Raw genomic sequence first — 16,096 nt, 5'->3', positions numbered from 1 at the left:
GGCGTAGAGGGGGTGTTCTGCAGAAGTCTGCTAGATGGTTGAAGATCAAATACGAGACCAAGGCAAGCCCGTTGTAGCAAGGCAACCTAGTGTGAAGAGTAAGAAGGGTAGGGGGCCATCTCCATAAAGCCCCAGATATTATAGGCAGAGCTATTCTCCTTCCATGAGGGAAATACAGGAGGCGCCAACATTTCCTTGTCCTTTGCAGACTACAGAAGGATTTGGTTATTGCATGAGGTTTTTTGCTTTTGTTTTTAATAACAGCTTCATTGAGATCTATTTCAAATACCATGCAATTTACCCATTTAAAGTGTACAATTCAATGGTTATTTACAAAGTACGCCATTCACAGAGTTGGGCAATCATCATCACTTTCTACTTTCAGAACATTTTCATTATCCCAGAAAGAAACCCTGTACCCATTTGGTGGTCATTATCCCCCAGCCTGGAGCAACCACCAACCTAATTTCTGTCTCTATAGATTTGCCGAGTCTAGACATTTCATGTAAATGGGATCATATAATATGTGGTCCTTTGTGACTAGCTTCTTCTACTTACTGTAGTGTTTTCAGGGTTCATCATCCTTATAGCATGTTTCAGTACGTCCTATCTTTTTGCAGCTGAATAAAATCTGTTGTATGCTTATATCACAGTTTATTTATCCATTCATCAGTTGATGGACATTTGGATTGTTTACACTTTTAACCTACTCTGAGTAATGCTGCCATAAACATTGATGTGTAAGTTTCTGTGTAGACATATGTTTTCATTTCTCCTGGGTATGTTCCTAGAAATGGAATTGCTGGGTCATATAGTAGCTTTTATGGTTAACCTCTTGGGGAACTGCAGAACTACCGATTGCTTGAGTTTTGCCTCCAAAATAGGCCAAATGAGTGAGCTGCTATCACTTATCACACATGTCTTTCTGTCGCCTTGCCCCCGAGCTTCATTTGTTAACTAAAAAGAGGGGTAGGGATGTAGAATTGACTGAGAAGCTAGATGCTGCTCATCTTTTGTAGGCACTTGAGAATTATTTTCCTTCAGAGACTTTTTCAGGGAACAAAAGTCCTCAAGGACTGAAGCAAGTGTCCTCTCCTTTCTCCATCTTTGGCCCTAGCCAGCCTGTGGTCATTGCCATGTTTTTGCTGCTCACTAGCTCGTTCATTCGTTCGTTCATTCTTTTTTTTTTTTCTTTCCATGTCCTTGCTTCTTTAACCAGACAAGGGATTTGGTCATGAGACAGGTGTTCTCCATCTAGAATGTTCTTTCCTACCCCAGATCCATGGGCATGACTGAAAAATCACTGCTATCTGGAGATTCCAGTTGTGATCATTTATTCATTCAAAAACACTTGCTGAGCAAGTATTATGCTCTTAATATGTGCCAGGTACGTTTATTGAGCCCAAGAGATGTTCTAGGCACTGAGGTCACCTGAGTGATGAAACAGCAAGGTTCCTGTTCTTATAAGGTTTTTATTCAAGTGAGGGCTAGACAAAAACAAGTGACCAAAGTAAGTAAACAAAACAATTCAGATGCTTAAAAGTGCCAGGAGGCCAGGAGGCAAAAAGGCTGGTATTACCAGGCCCAGAAGAAGACATGAGTGATTGCACAGGGAGTGGAGGGATAAGGCAGAAGGACTACTTCAGCTCAGATGGTTTTGGCCCTGTCAAGGGTAACTGTCCTGGGCAGGACACTTAAACTTGTTTTGTGTCATGGTCATTGCTTCTAAAATTGGGTTACTTTTTGAACTGAAAGTGATTAAATGAAAGTGCTCTGAAAAATAAGGTTACAGCATTCCTTCTTTCATTAAGCTCACCTCTCCTGTGATTAACCAGATTCCAGTCATAAGTAATTTAATGCCCAGGGTCTGCTGTTCCACCAATGGGTACTGGTTTCTTGCGTTTGATTCCCATCCATTGGTTAACTCGCTTTCAGCTCCATGAACTACTCACAAGCTCAAGAGAGAGGGTGGATGGTATTAACAGTGATTTCTGGGGATAAGCATAATACAGTTGGCCATAACAAAATGAGATAATGTCTCAAAGGTGTTCCAAGCTCTACAGAAGCAGGCACAGCATAAAGCTTTGTACAGTTTTAGTGTAATATGTAAGGACCCAAAGGATAGTACAAATGATTATGTTAGAACCAGATGAAACAGGTAATCTTGAAAAGTTGAAATAAAAAGAAGCATTTGTGTATATACAGGAGGTCCCTAGTATACTCGTGATTTCTTCTATATAGAACGAGTATGATTTTAAAATGCACCTTAATCAAGAAATCCATTCCCTGATAATAAAAGAAATTAATAAGGATTATGACTTGAGCTGTACTTATCTCGAATCTTTATAAAGGAGCCCCCCCCCTTTTTTTTTTCCCGGTGAGCAAGTATAGTGGGAGGTCTTATGGCAGATAGGTAGAGTTACCTGGCCCTGGATTTTGTCCATGGTTGACAAAACTTTGTTTAACAGAAGCATGGAAAAGAAGAGAGTGCTTTTGAACTTGTTTCATGCAGAGGCTTAATCATCTCTCTGAGATGTGCTCATTGGACCTGTATTGGACCATCTGACACAGTAGGGTCTTACTGAACTCTTTCAGAATGTCTAAGTCAACAAGATAGGTTGTAACATCCTATGGTCCTGTAGAACAGCTACCCTACCCGGTAGCCTTGACATTCCTTGATCGTATTGCTTTTCTTTGCCTTCTCTCTTTGGTCAGCCGTACCCAATGGTCATAGACGACAAAGAAATCAGGACTAATGTTTAAAAAATCATTTCTAAACAGCATGTATAAAGTTTTATGGGTATAAGCTGAGATACGGCTTTTGATGTGTTTGTAACTTTCATTTACTTTTGTTACCCCATTAGTCAGGATTGTTGAAAGTTTATTGTAATTCAGAATCCATAGCCTCACCATTTTCTAGTTATAAAAACAACTGCCTTTCGCAAACATCAATGGCAGCAAGCCCAACAGCTTGGATTTTATGATAAGGACTGCGTGCGAACATTCTGGCACCAGCCTGGAAAGCAAATGAGGCCGTGTGGCATTTTGTTGAGTGTGCCGGTCACTTCCCACATCTGTTTGACCTTTACCTTAAGTACTGCTTGTCAGCTCCCTGCTACTGGGGACATATGTTCCCGAGATGTGTTTTTCAAAAGAGGAGTGTGGCAGCAGGAGTGTGTTTACAGAAAAACTAATTAAAAAGTAGAGCCGGTAAGAAGTCTTCTCACAGATTTAAGCTTACGGAAAGGAGAATGCCTTTTCTTATTCTTCCTTTTGAGATATGTTTGGATATGCTTCTAAAATGCCATCTTAAAATGTCTGTTCTTTGTATATGAGGCAGACATGGAGTCTTCTAGGGTTGGGGTCAGAACCTTTTTTCTGATTGGTGCCTTTGTTCAGTTACTTTGCCATGAATTGGCACTTGGAGTTGGCCCATGTGAACGGCTGTGCACACATCTAAGGAGGCAAGCTCAGCCTGAGAGTAAAGACATTTTGGGGGATGCCCTGGAGGAATGTTCTCATGAGCTTTTGGTGTCCCATAAGTTTTGGTCTCCAAAGGATCCTGGGGGGATCAAGGGGCCAAGGAGGTGGCAAAGCTATGAGCTGGCTCCTTCTATCCCATGCATACGTAACCACTCGGGCTCCCTTCAGACCTCTGAATGTGGGGGCCATTCACATTATTTGGTGTAGAACTTTGATCAAAAATGCCTTAGGTGTCTTATCTCCAGTGGGAAACGTGGTGCAACAAACCATCATGGGGCTAGGTACGACCCAGTGAGGGACTAATGTAAGGAGAAAGTCCTAGAGAGAAGTTCAAGATCGATTGCGGGCAAACAGGAATAGGGTTTTTCTCCTCTTGCTTATATCTGGAGAGAGAAGATTAATGTATGCCTCTACTTTGCTCGTCATAATGTGAGAGCAATTTATGATCTCAAAAAGCATATAAGGGGACTTGGGCATTTTATTCAGCCCGCGGAAGCAAATCATTCAATAGAAAGCATCGTAGACAGCCTGAGCATGCTGCCTAAAAACCTAATTGTTGCCAGTGCGTCTTAGAAGCGCAGAGAACTTTGGTTCTTTCTCTGGCCTCACCTCCCTGTGTGACCAGCTACACAGAGCTGTGGCGGGGACAAGAGGGAAGGATGCTTGTCATAGATGGATCATTCTTCACACTCTTACGTTGTCCGTGTCTGTGCCCAGCATTTGTCATCTGGGCAGTATTAAATTCGTGTGCACATAACTTTGACAACAGGTATATGAGCTTTTCAACCACGGCACTGAGCACTTCAGTCCATCTTCTCAATGGCCAGGAGTAATCGACACTAAATTCCTAACCTCCAACGTTTGCTTAGCACTCGCCAGCGCAGACAGAAGAGTCTGTCCCTGTACTTGGAACTGAAGGAATGGGAGGGGGTGGGTGTTTGAATTAGTTCTTCCTGCCATATTCATTGCCCACTGAATGTCAAGTCTTTGGATAACTTTTGAGTTGTTTTTTTTTTTTTTTTTTGGCTGCATTCAGCCAAAAATCTGCTCAGGACCTGAGTTACTCAGCACTGTTTTCTCAGTTATTCTAGCAAGTTACTCAGCACTGTTTTCTCAGTTATTCTAGCCATTGTCATATACTTTTTCTGTCCCCCAAGCTCTTTTCTTCTACTTTTACTTGGTATGGTTCCCTTAAAGTCATCTTGTCTATGGTTTTCTTGGGGGCAGGGAACTTACCTTGGAAGATAGAATATGTCTTATCAGGTGCTACGGGTCTGGAGTAAAGCTTCCCCTTCTTTGCCTGGTACCCCAGCCGCCTTGTGTACACTTGGCTTTGTTCATCAGTAATTGAGAATAATTTTAGGGAGGTTTTTCTCCTTTTTCCAGGAAGCACAGACACATTCCTCACAAAGCAGAGAAAAGAGAACTTCCATCTGCTATCATTAGTCCAGGAACCAGATGATGGTCCTCGAAGTGGGAGAGAGTCCCTGGGTTATGTCACTGGTACCCTCAGTTCCAAATCTGTCTGGCATTTTACTCTCCTCTGTGTGCCAGGCATTGAGCTGAGGGCTTTCATGTACCGAATCTTAGCTCTTACAATCATGGAAGAGCGGAGTTCCCAATGCTCCTTTAGTAAACATGAAAATCAGGTTCAGAAACCTGAAAACTTCACCCAGCCCTTAAATGGTAGAGCTGTGATTCTCACCATGGTCCTTTGGAATCAAAGTAGAATCTGCTTTCCACATTGCAAGGCCTTTGAAGAAATGACGCTTCTCTATTTTGGACCTAACCTATAGTGTTCCAAAGAGGGTGAGGTTCCTTTGCTTTTGAAGTAGCTGTCAGACAAGCTTCCCACCACCCCGAATGTGTCTGCGTTGGGGTGAGCTCTTTCTGAACTTCCTTCCCCCCCACCCCTGGCTCATCCACACTGGCTGGCTACTCTGGCTGGGGGGTCTCCTCGCTGCTTTCTAAGCCCACTGTGTTCTTGTGCCCCCTGTACCCCCAGGGTCCATGTGCCTCATCTGCCTCCCTACTCCCGCCTGTTTTCAAGGGCAGGTGTTCTCTGAGCAGGTAGGCACATCTGTTCCAGGGGAGCAGAGCACCCTGGAGAGGAATATCCCCCACCCGGATATATGGGCCCCCTCCCCTGAGCCCTCACACTCTAGATCAAAATTACTGAGGGGCTGGGCTACTGTGTGTTCGGTATCCACAGTGTGTCCAGCTCCCTTAGGTGTGACAGGCAGGTCAGAGAGGGAGAAGTGAGCAGAGAGGTCTCTGGCCGGGTCTCTGATAGCCACAACCTGAAGCAGTCTCCTTCCCCCATATGTTTGTGGCAGCGAGTGCCCAGCTGGTGTCCCCGATGGTGCCTTCCTGCCTGTGTTAGTCCAGAACGCATTGGCATTGAACCCAGCGATCTGTGGCTCCCACAGTATCGGGAGGTCCCACATGATTCACGTTCATGCCCTTGCTGCAGATCCTTCGCTACTTGGCCTTGTGCTGTTGTTACCACCACTGGGTCCCCACCTCTGTTTCTGCCACTGTTGATGTTGTCACACCCCCGACAGCATCTCCTTGCCTCTGTCTGGGTTCTCAGAGTGGCACCCAGTGGTTCAGTACCAGGGTCCATAAGTACAGCTTTGCCCTTTCATTTTGAGGATGCATTCCACGGAGGAACACAAAGCAGATTTCTAAGTGGCCCAGACTGACGGAGTCTGGGGCCAGCGCCATCCGTGTCACGCGCGCTCCAGGCTAAGGCATGCGTGCTTCCAGTGCCTCTGCATGGGCTGTTTCGTATCTTGCTAGGGCCTCCATTCTCCCTTCAGAAAGTAAGGCTGCCGTGTGCATGCCCTTTACCATCATGTCCTCCTCAGGAGGCTTAGACGGTCGCCAGAGAAAAGCAGCCTGCCCTGCAGTTCTAGAAATCCTGGGTAACTGGCTGTGCAGGTTTGTCTTCCCTCACCTGTGTCTCTGTTCCACCAGGGATCAGATTAGAAATTTTCTGGGATCAGGAGTTGGGGTTTAAACTCTCAAATTGCTGGAGGCTCCATAGAGCCGAGCATAGATCTTTATAAAAATGGGCCCTGAAATATTTCTCGCCTGATGAACTCATTCCTCACTCACAAACCTGCATCCCTCTCTTGTCCATCTTGCAAATTGGTGCTGATGATAAAACCAGTCTTAATGGTGAATTGCAGTGAAACTATATGCTGTGTCCTGGCATTTCAGCTCTCTGGAACTAGTTGGATAAGCTAGAGACATGTGTCACAGAGGAGGGCAGTTAGAGCCAATAGCAAGACGCCTGACTGCTGGCAGGATTACCTTGCTTTAAAAAAGATGAAGGAAAAAGCCACATCCAGTTAATACAGTGGGAGTTGGCACACCTGAGTGATGATGTTGATTAAACTAGAGGAAATTTTATTTCCCCTGTGTCACTGAGCTGCAGGGTGTCTGTGAAGCCAAGAGATGTTTCCTCCTTTCGCAGTAGCCATTTGGATGCGTCCTCTCTCTGTCCTGCCAACTGTACTGCCCCTACCCCCACCGTGGACCCGGTCCTCCTGCCTCTCTCGGGAGGTGTTTGCTGCTTGAAAGGAGAGGTGTCCTGATGTTACCGCCTCTGGTAGGCAACCAGGAGAGCTTCAGCATTTTTAGCTATGGAGTGATGAGGTAACAAGACGTGGGGGAAAAGTAGAATGTTTTTGTGGAAGGAAATTGAAGCCACAAACACCTTACTAACTTGAACAGTTGAAGAGATGGGAGTCCCACGGAGCGGGAGAGCCCGGAGCCAGACCCCTGCCTTTCAGATGAATCTTCCTTCCTAAGGAGTGATCCCTCCTCTTCTCTGGACATTCTGGCCTCTGGGCCGGTGCTCAGGTCCCACCCAGCTCTGCCCACCGGGCACAGGAGCCCAGAGGGAGCGAGGGGTCTCTGGGGCCCTGCTGTCAGATCGTGCTTTGGAGGTGCGGGTTTTATCATACAGTCTTTGCACGATCTGTTCTGCCTGTGACCACCAGCTGGCAGGACGTTCTCTTTCACATTGATGAACTCATTTAGACTTTATGGCTTGCCTCCTGTATTCCAGGCCCCTTTCGTATTCCCCCAAGAAATAAAATGAAAGATGGAAACCTCATCTCTTTTGTTTCCACGTACTTGGCCTGGGTGTTTCCTATTGGTTGGATTCCATGGCCAAGCTTCCTTCCCATGAGAGGCAAGGCCTTTGCACTGGGCAAATATTTCATTCACTGCATGGCTGTGGAGGCAGGTGGTGGAAGGCAAATTGTGATGAACCGGCGCTAGAGCCCTGTGTTTGCCTTCCCAGCGTCGATAGTAAGTCACTGGTTGACTTTGCACAACCTTTCCAATTCCCTGGCTGTGTTTCCTCTTTCTTAAGTAAGGGTGTTAGATTTGGGGGGGAGTCTGAGTTCCTTTGGAGCTCACACTTGTGACATCCATCTTTGTATCATAAAGGCACAAAACTGAGCTCAGATGTTTAACTGGGAAGACTGGTTTGTGTCCCAAAAAGGTATGAAAGAATAGAATCATCTTTTACTGTCTTTGCATCTTTTTCCTTTCTGCCTTTGAACTTACTTTCAGAAGCACTGATGAGGCTGGTGGGAACGCAGGCTGGCACAGCCACTCTGGAAAACAGTCGGGAGGCTCCTCAAAAAGTTAAAAATAGAGCCACCTATGACCCAGCGATTACACTACTAGGTGTTTACCCCAAAGGTACAAATGTAGTGATCTGAAGGGGAACCTGCACCCCAGTGTTATAGCAGCAATGTCCACAATAGCCAAACTGTGGAAAGAGCCCAGATGTCCATCAGCAGATGAATGGATAAAGAAGATGGGGCATATAATCATAATGGAATAATGGAATATTACTCAGCCATCAAAAAAGAAATCTTGCCATTTGCAGCAACATGGATGGAACTAGAGGGTATTAGACTCAGTGAAATAAGTTGATCAAAGACAATTATATGATTTCACTAGTATGTGAAATTTAAGAAACAACAGAGGAGCATAGGGGAAAGGAGGGAAAAATTAAACAAGATGGAACCAGAGAGGGAGAAAAACCATAAGACTCTTAGTCTTAGGAAACAAACTGAGGGTTGCTGGAGGGGTGGGGGTGGAGGGATCGTGTAACTGGGTGACCAGGCACTCAGGAGGGCATGTATTGTAATGAGCACTGGGTGTTATATACAACTGATGAATCACTGACTGATATATTAATTAACTGAATTCAGATTAAAAAATTAAAAACACCAGCGAGCTGCCCAGTGCATTTGGACTGTGAGCATCCCGTAGTTGGAGGACAAGGTTCCAACACCTGAGCTGTTTGTCTGTCCTCCGAGGAGTTTGCACCCAGCTGTTTCTGCTCACCAGCTTCCCTGGTGGGCCCTGAGCCATCTTTTTGAGGGACATTCACTTGGGGATGGGAGGGTAGGCTTTGGCCATGGGAACCAGCCAGAGGAACCTGACAGGGTTACCTGACCCACAGGGGATGGGCCTTTGACCTTAGCCTAATTTACTATCAGACCAGTGACACTTACAGGAAAACAACAGGATCTAGCACCTGCTCTTCCTCTATGGCTCTTCTCGGCCCTTCCCCTCCCTCACCCCGTGGTGCACGTAACCAGTGGCTCCCTTTTAACTTTAACTGTTTCTTGCCTTTAACTCCTGGCAGGTCAACAGTATCATAATGTTGTGAATGTACTTAGTGCCACTGAACTTAACACTTAACAATGGTTAAAATAGGGGCGCCTAGGTGGCTGAGGGGGTTAAAGCCTCTGCCTTGGGCTCAGATCATGATCCCAGAGTCCTGGGATCAAGCCCCACATCAGGCTTTCTGCTCAGCGGGGAGCCTGCTTCCCTTCCTCTCTCTGCCTGCCTTTCTGCCTGCTTGTGATCTCTGTCTGTGAAATAAATAAATAAAGTCTTTAAAAAATAGTATATTTTATGTATATTTTTCAACACAGGAACGATTTATTGTTCTGGGGGTGGGACTAATTTCTTGTGGGACTGTGAAACGAGGAGACCTTTTACGAAACTCTCTGTGACTTACACATCTAAATAATGCTTTCATGGTTCAGAAACTCTTGAGTCCCCCTCAGTAATTGCCTTCGGAGTCTTTAGCACATTCATAATTCTCCCTTTGTGCGCCAGTGTCTTCAAGTCTGCCTCTTAGAAGCTCTTTGTATTCAATTATTTGTTTATGGCTGTTTCCTTCCTTCTTGAAGACAGGGTCTGGCCCGCTGGTGTGCGGTGAGTGTTTTTATCTATAATAAATGAATGACCACATTAGTGATGTAAATCCCTGGCTCCAGTAGCTCCTCCAAGACAGTCTCTAACCACACGCTCTGAAGGAGCCACCCCCACCCATCCCTCACCTGCTGTCCTCTCCTTCCTTAATACCTTTTAGCCCCACTGGCAGTTACTCTGTTTATTTGCTGGGTGTTTGCAGGTACGTGGTTTTTTTCTTCCCGCGATAAAGCAAGACTTGGAAGGATGGAGACACTGTACGTCTTGCTCGCTTGGCATCTTTCTGTTGAATGAATCAATGAATCTCCAAACTGTGATTGATCTTTTGGAAATAGCAAAACTCCTTCAGATTAGCTTTGGCACATAAAGTGAGGCAGGAGGAGGGATAATGTCTTAAGGAGGCAGAGTAAAAAGTAAAAATGAAGGAGAAATGGTCCTGTGATTTTTCACACACGGCTCACGCTGGTTTCAGAGGCAGTTTCAGGCAAAAATATTTAGTAATATTTGAGCAATGTCATGATCGTGGAATTCTGTATCACCTTGAAGGGCTTTGTAATGCTTATATGATCGTGTGAAATTTCATTTGGCTTTTCAGAGTTGTGGAAAAATACTCTTATCTTAGGTATTCAGTTCACTGAATTTTGACAAATGAATGCCCCCCATGTGCCTAATACTCCAGTCGAGATACAGAACATTTCCCTTGCCCCAAGAAGCTACCCACTGCATTCTTCTACACAGTTCTCACCCCAAAAAGCAACTACTGCTCCAAGGAAGGTCACCATGCATTGGTTTTCCTGCTCTTCAACTTTATATAAATGAAATTATGCATGTTTGTTGTGTTTGGATTGTTTCATTCACGTGATGTTTTTTAGGCTCATCAATGATGTTGCTTATGACTGTAGTTCATTCCTTTTCATCACTGAGTAATACCCTAGTATGTGAATATACCACTGTTTGTTGATACTCCTGTTGATGGACATTTTTTTTTTAAAGATTTTATTTATTTGATAGAGAGAAATCACAAGTAGATGGAGAGGCAGACAGAGAGAGAGAGGGGAAGCAGGCTCCCTGCTGAGCAGAGAGCCCGATGCGGGACTCGACCCCAGGACCCTGAGATCATGACCTGAGCCGAAGGCAGCGGCTTAACCCACTGAGCCACCCAGGTGCCCCTGTTGATGGACATTTTGATGGGTTCCAGTTTTTGGCTATTAATAAGAAAGCTTTGATACACAATCTTGTTTGTTTGTTTGTTTGTTTGTTTTAAAGATTTTATTTATTTATTTGAGAGAGAGAGAGACAGTGAGAGAGAGCATGAGCAAGGAGAAGGTCAGAGAGAGAAGCAGACTCCCCATGGAGCTGGGAGCCCAATGCGGGACTTAATCCCGGGACTCCTGGATCATGATCTGAGCCGAAGGCAGTCGTCCAGCCAACTGAGCCACCCAGGCATCCCTTGATACACAATCTTGTAACGTATTTTTACGGATGTATGTTTTTACTGATCCCCCCCCATTATTTATTTATTTATTAGAGAGAGACAGAGATAGCAACAGAGCTCAACAGCAAGTGAGGGAGAAGCAGGGTCCCCACTGAGCAGAGAGCCCTATGATGCGGGCTCAAGCCATGGGTTCTGGGATTATGACTTGAGCTGAAGGCAGATGCTTAACAACTGAGCCACCCAGTTGCCCCGGATCTTTATTTTTTATTTTTTTATTAGAGCAAGAGAGAAAAACCGAGCATAGGGGAGGATCAGAGAGAGGAGGAGAAGCAAACTTCCTGCTGAGCAGAGAGCCTGATATGGGGCTCAGTCCCAGGATCCTGGGATCATGACTTGAGCCAAAGGCAGATGCTTAACCAACTGGTCCACCGAGGTGCCCAGTTTTTATAGATCTTGGGTGCATACTTAGAAATGGGGTATTGCTAGATCATAGGTCATATATATATTCTTGTGGTGGTTTTGTTTTGCTTTTTAATTTAAATTTTGCTAGTTAACATATGGTGCATGTATGTTTGATCTTATGTGAAACTACCAGCAATGTGAGAGAATTCTAATTGCCCGTGTCCGTACCACCTCTTGGCAGAGTCCATCTTTTTACCTTTAGCCATTCAAGTGGTTATAGAGTATATCTCATCCAGAAACAAATATTACTTACATTGAGATGAATTCACCCTATTTAGCATACAGATTTTGACTAATGCACACAATCATGAAATGCCACCACAAGGTAGAGAATGATTTTGTCAAAAGCCCCAGATTCTCCTCTGTCCCCTGTATCAGCCTCACACCAACCTCAGCCTTGATCTGTTTTCTTTCCCTATAATTTTGGCTTTTCTGGTCCTGGCTTACCAGGACTTATTAGCTATATTTTTTGCCTTAATTTTCAGAGTTATCATTATATGCATATCATTGTTGTGGTACATGCTTTTTCATTTCTAGGGCACCTGGGTGACTCAGTTGGTTAAGCAACTGCTTTCAGCTCAGGTCATGATCCTGGAGTCCCAGGATCAAGTCCCACATAGGGCCCTCTGCTCAGCAGGGAGTCGGCTTCTCCCTCTGCCCCTCACCCCTCTCATGCACTCTCTCTCCAATAAATAAAATCTTTAAAAAAAAATCGTGCTTCTATTACTTGATATTTCCATTTTCATTTATTAACTGCTTCTTAGGAAAGGTAAGGATTTAGCGCTCTTATAGTTCTGACCAGCCACAGATATACCTGGCTGTATCTGGTAGAGACCTCCCACTATAAATATATCATTATTTTTTAGAAGTTATTATTTAGATTACTGAGTCTATGTAGTAGAAGCAGCAGATGCTGTGGAACGTACCTTCATTCTTTTTTTTTTTTTTTTTTTAAGATTTTATTTGTTTATTTGACAGACAGAGATCACAGTAGACAGAGAGGCAGGCAGAGAGAGAGAGGGAAGCAGGCTCCCTGCTGAGCAGAAAGCCCAATGTGGGACTTGATCCCAGGACCCTGAGATCATGACCTGAGCCGAAGGCAGCAGCTTAACCCACTGAGCCACCCAGGCGCCCCGGAACGTACCTTCATTCTATTTTCTGTCTTGAATAATGTTTTTCTTTCTTTTTTTTTTTTTTTTAATTTTATTTATTTATTTGACAGAGAGAGATCACAAGTAGGCAGAGAGAGAGGAGGAAGCAGGCTCCCTGCTGAGCAGAGAGCCCAATGTGGGGCTCCATCCCAAGACCCTGAGATCATGACCTGAGCCGAAGGCAGTGGCTTAACCCACTGAGCCACCCAGGCGCCCCTTGAATAATGTTTTTCTAGAGGTGTTAATTCTTCTTTTCTTCATTCTCTGTGGACTTACTTCTTTTTCATGTCCAGATTTTCTGATAGAAGTGTTTACCTCCTTCTCATATGTTCAGACAAAGGAGGTAATTTCATAGTTCCACTTGCTTTCTTGGATTTCTTCTTCGTGGAGTCCTCTGCCCTCCTGTTCCATCTGGGACTGGTCACTCTCCGGACACTTGCATAGCTGCTTTTCTGAGCTCTCTCCATCATCATCTGTCTCAGGGTCAAAAACAATAAAAACCAGTAGGTATCAGCAGAGCCAAGGATAATGTGCACGTGTGTATAAGTATGGGTTAACACATGATTCATTTTGACCAGTCTGCCTGTTTAAGGAGTCATGTGTGCACATGGGGACCTTCAAGTCCAGTCTGGCGTCTTTCCCTTTCTTAAAACTCTGTCCTGTGGGGCGCCTGGCTGGCTCAGTGGGTTAAGCTGCTGCCTTTGGCTCGGGTCATGGTCTCAGGGTCCTGGGATCGAGTCCCGCATCGGGCTCTCTGCTCGGCGGGGAGCCTGCTTCCTCCTCTCACTCTCTGCCTGCCTCTCTGCCTACTTGTGATCTCTGTCTGTCAAATAAATAAATAAAATCTTTAAAAGAAAAAAAAAAAAACAACTCTGTCCTGTGACAGTAAGAAACCTGGCTTCCAGGATAATTATATTTACTTATTTCATCAGGTCCTCAGCATGTAACCAGTCTCTGTCTTCATGACCACACCTCCTCCCACATGGACACCCTCCTCAGCCTGTTCTCTCTCTGACAGCTCCACGGCTCCGGTCATCCCACCGTCCCCCACCCCCAGGTCGTGGTTGTGGATGCCCTTCTCATCACCCTTTTCCTGTGGACCCCCCCATCTCCCATGGATGCCCATCTTGTTCTGCCTGGCTCTGACACACCATGCCAGTCTGGCCCCCTGTGTGGATGCCCTCCCCACCACCTTTGCAAATGCCTTAGTTGCCGTGTCCCACCTAATGGATCAGGGCTCAGTTGTTCAGGAAGGGGAGGAGATGGGCCAAGACACAGCTCTGGATTCTGTCTTCCATCCCCCAATTCTGTCTTCCATCCCCCAGTGCTTTCCTTTTTTCAGTCTTCCTATCCTGGAAGAGTTATTTCTGGCCATCCATTTGCTTAAACCCCAGGTCTGAATGCCCTTGAATATTTGCATTTGGGGTGGGGGTGGGAGAGCTGGATCTCAGGGTCCTGAGATCTTGACCTGAGCTGAAAACAGATGCTTAACCAATGGATTGGGCCACCCAGGCGCCCCAGTGATTGGATATTTGTGTTTATTCCAAAATGTTCATCACAATAAGGCTAGTTAACATACATTAGCTAACACAGTTACAAAATTCTTTTTCCTTGTAATGAGCAGTTTTAAGAATTACTCTCTTAGCAACTTTCAAATATATGCAACAGGATTATTATCTGTGGTTGCCATGGTGTACATGACATCCTCGTGACGTCATTATTTTATAACTAGAAGTTTGTACCTTTTGACTCCCTTTCCCCCATTTTGCCCTCACCTCCACCCCCTGCCTCTGGCAACCACCAATCTGTTCTGTGAATATGTGGTTTTAAAACTCACTCCTTGAGACTGACGTTTCACCTAAATCCAGGCAAGACTGGCCCTCTGCACTCACCATCCCCCACTGTTCTCTTTATTTCAATAATGTACTAATTTTAAAAAGCAGCCGAGATTTCCCCCCAGCTCACACTACTTACTGATTGTAGTTGCTTGTTTGATACAGAGCCTTCGCTGTCTCTTTGTATCGTGATGCATTTGGAAGCCTTAAAAGCATACCATATTTAACTATAATGATCCTGTTTTAAATATTGGGATCAGTTGGAACCCGTGTTCTTTCTCGAATCCCTTGCAGTTATTAGCAATCGAATTTATGGGGTCCCAAGAGTATATGACTGAAACTCCAGAGATAGATACTCTTCTGCTAGTACCTAATGCCAAGCAAGATGAACGTTTTAGAGATTCAGTATGGTAATTTTATGCCTTTAGATATGGGTTTTACATAAACCACAATTCTAGAGGAGACTTAGGAGGTAAAGAAAAAAAAATTTTTTTTTCAAAAATGACAGGTTTCGGAAGCATAATTCTGTGATGAATGGCTGCGCAAAAATACTGTTTATGCAAGTACAGAGACATTTTTTTCTGACAGTGGAGCAAAGTCCAAACTGTTACATCTTGGTTTTGTAGGACACAGGGAGTTGGAAACTGCTTGGAAAAGACCATTGTTTCTCAGCTTGCCTGCCCCTCCTCCACCCCAGGAGGAGCCTGAAGCCAGTCATTCCTGCAAAGGCACTTCACGGGGCAGCTGAACTTGCCAGCTATGTCTGGCTTGGTATTCTTCTTACGACTCTCTCCTGCACTTTGGCATCTGAAATTGGGAGTAATGTTTCCTGTTCAAATACCTTTTTCTCAACCGTGGGCCTTGATAAAAACTTGCAATGATTTTACAGCATAGTATCCTATTCTTTCCTGATATTTAAAAAAAGAAAAAGGAAATAGCAAAATTCTTTAAATTTTGAATACTGACAGTTGAAAAATTTGTGAAAGTATTCTTTTTTTTTTTTTTAAGATTTTATTTATTTATTTGAGAGAGATTTATTGAGAGAGATCACAGGCAGGCAGAGAGCCCGATGCGGGGGTGGGGAGGGCGAGGGGGGGCTGGATCCCAGGACTCCTAGTTCATGACCTGAGCCGAAGGCATCTGCTTAACCCGCTGAGCCACCCAGGCGCCCCTGTGAAAGTATTCTTTAATTTCTGTTCAAGGTACATTCAACTTTCTTCTTGTAACATATCCAGAATAGGTTATGTGTCTCTTTTCTGGATGATTTCATGTAGAACAAATTACAAGACGGTTCTAGAACCTTATTGGCAGATGCCTGAAGTTTCTAGTAGGTGATCAATAAATGCTTAATATAAGTTATCTGTTTATGGATTGATTAAATTGTATACTCCCTTTACCAGATAAAGGGTGGAAAAGCATCCATAGGTGTATGTGTATTTATTGAAATTTTTATAAAGAAATTGAAGGCTTTAAAA

At 44.6% G+C, this 16,096-nt stretch overlaps 1 protein-coding gene across 2 annotated transcripts in view; it reads left to right on the top strand.

The window, feature by feature from the left end:
• Nucleotides 1-16,096, top strand: part of DOCK5 (dedicator of cytokinesis 5) — a 214,033-nt gene that overhangs the window by 65,350 nt on the left and 132,587 nt on the right. The gene's annotated exons all lie outside the window — the stretch shown is intronic.

Source organism: Mustela nivalis, assembly GCF_964662115.1.
Source record: "Mustela nivalis genome assembly, chromosome: 4".
Taxonomy (NCBI): domain Eukaryota; kingdom Metazoa; phylum Chordata; class Mammalia; order Carnivora; family Mustelidae; genus Mustela; species Mustela nivalis.
Note: the sequence above shows the minus strand (reverse complement) of the source record. Positions and strands in the feature narration are given on the sequence as shown.